This window comes from Cornus florida, unplaced genomic scaffold (genome assembly GCF_030987335.1).
Source record: "Cornus florida cultivar Cherokee Brave unplaced genomic scaffold, ASM3098733v1 CherokeeBrave_3.0.0_Hap2_Chr01, whole genome shotgun sequence".
NCBI classification, from domain to species: Eukaryota; Viridiplantae; Streptophyta; class Magnoliopsida; order Cornales; family Cornaceae; genus Cornus; species Cornus florida.
The window spans coordinates 48,926,348-48,929,014 of NW_026775571.1; the positions used below are offsets into that span (position 1 = coordinate 48,926,348).

A 2,667-nucleotide genomic window follows, 5' to 3' on the forward strand; every position below is an offset into this window, starting at 1 on the left:
CGACTTGATGTAAGCCAACACTCTTCCTACCTTGTGAATTTCTACTATTCTTGGATCATAATGTTTTATGCAAAGAATTTTCACTCATGCTCTCATAAAGACGCCACACGTCATCTTCATGCCTATCAATGTATGAGCCACCCATGGAAGCATCAACCATGCCTTTGTAATTGTCCAATAAGCTCTCAAAGAAATATTGAACTAATTGCCATTTGGGCATGTCATGATGTGGACACTTCCTAAGCAATTCATTAAAGCGTTCCCATGCCTCATGAAACGTTTCTTCATCCCCATGTGAAAATTCCCGAATTGAGGTTCTCATGGCATTGGTCTTAGAAACCGGATAGTACTTCTTCAAGAACTCTTGTTGCATTTCTGTCCAAGAAGTGATTGAAAAAGGCCTAAGACTATTAAACTAATACTTTGCCTTGTCTTTTAAGGTAAATGGAAAAAGTTTGAGTCTTAAGACCTCTTCCGGCATGTCCGTATATTTTACGGTGGAATATACTTCTAAAAACTCATCCAAATGCTTGTAAGGTTCTTCACTTGGAAGTCCATGATAGTTAGGAAGCATTTGAATGGTTTGTGGCTTAATTTCATAGTGATGTGCTCTAAATGGTGGCAATTGAATGCATATGGGTGCATTGCATTCATTAAGCACATAGTGATCTCTTAAAGTAAGTGGAGGATTAGCAATTTGAGGTGCAACATGGGCACCTTGATTTCCTTGAATGATGGGAGGTTGTGGAGCATACATTGGCCTTGGCATTCCAAATGGAACTTAGCCTTGTTGTTGTGGTGGTCGGTGAATGAATGGCCTAAGCATGTCTAATGGTGCTTGCATGTTATCATGATGCACATTGGGGTGGAGGATACCTTGTTGGTCTATGTGACCAAGGTCCTCCACATGGTCCTCATTGTGTCCTTCCATTGATGAAATGGATTGACTAGAACTACCTCTTCCCCTAGGGTTTCGAACAATGGATTCAAGATGAAAATTTAAAGGGACAAGAGTGGGTCACAATGATCTTCGACCATGCATGCACAATGTAAAAACACACAAACACAATGAATGAACAAACACTTCGACTTCACAACAATTCAATGAAACTTCCTCCACAAGCACTTAACCCATACTCATATGCTTTAACAACAATGATGCAAAGAACAATTAAGAATGCCTCCACGCGGGCTTACGATTTATCTAAGAATTTAAAAACAAGCCTCCATGCGGGCCGACAATTTAACTAGAGATTGAGTTAGAAAGATCTCACAAAGGTCCTATAGCACTTCAACTCCAAAAATTTTAGCTTAGCTTAGCAATTTTTTTAGAATTTAGCCTTTTTTCATGTTTTTGCTTAGCTTCTTTGCTTGGATGCTTCTTTGCTCACCTTCTTGCTCAATGCTCCTAGCAAACAAGAACAAACATAATAAGTAATCAAAAGAAAAATAAAAACAAAGTAAAGACACGATCAAAAAAGTACTAAATCCTAATTGATTCCACAAATACGACGTTGCCTAATCCCCGGCAACGGCGCCAGAAACTTGGTGTGTCGTTTTACCATAAGCTTAGAGAATGTACATTAAGGCGAGGGCCAAGTTTTACATTTATAAAAATCACTACTACCTTCACTAAAAATATAGTTAGGGTGAGTAGGGATCATCCCAAGGGATTGGAGTTGAATTTGGTTGTGGAATCGCTATTAGGGTTAGTAGGTCGAGTGATCAAACAAATAGTTGGTTGGTTGATTAAACTACAAAGCAAATTAAACTAAATAATTGAATGCAATAAAGAGTAAGTAAGAGAGAGAGATCTTGGGGTTTTGAGGTCACCACCAAACAATACTTTTCTACACCCTTAACTAGTGACTAATGAGGGAAATATATGTTGCAATATTGATGTGTGTGTGTGTGTTTGGTTGATTCAATTAGCAAAGGTGACCAATTAAGTATATATTGTCTAAGCAACATGTGAAAAGCACAATATATCTAACAATTAAGTATATATTGTCTAAATAGCATGTGAAAAGCACAATATATCTAACAAGTCATTAATCATTTCATTAAGCTCACAAGCCAAATACACCACAAGGTTAGAGGCATATGCTACTTACATTCAAAAGTATGGAACATCAAACAATAAGCATGGATTGTCCTCCCATCTAACAACTATGTTACCACTACACTACAATTAAGCTAATGACATGAAATTAAACTAATTAAGTTAAAGGAGAGGCACAATCCATCAAGAAATGAGCATGAACCATCAAAAAAATTACAAGAGCATTCCATTAAGTACAATGTTTTGACAATCTATAAATCTATGGCATTAATACACATAGACATGCATCAATAACATAAGAAATAGAGACAAACACATGAACATATATTCTAGCATACATAAACATATTGATAGAATGAAATGATCAATTGGAAGCATTAAACCATATAAATCATTGAATAAACATGATCTATACATATAAAAGTGCCAAAATCATGTATTACAACACTAATCCCTCAATAATACACAAAACAAGATGTAGAAAGCATGCTTGGGGCTAACTCTAGCCCCAAGAAGATATCTAGCCACTAATGGTAGTGCTTCTCTAACCCTCAAGGGCTAACTCCATGGTAGAGATTTGCTCCTTGGTTGATGAAGAGTCTCCA

At 36.8% G+C, this 2,667-nt stretch overlaps 1 pseudogene; it reads left to right on the forward strand.

The window, feature by feature from the left end:
• The first annotated feature begins 218 nt into the window (after nt 1-218).
• Nucleotides 219-317, forward strand: LOC132283725 (small nucleolar RNA R71; annotated as a pseudogene).
• The last annotated feature ends 2,350 nt before the right edge of the window (nt 318-2,667 follow it).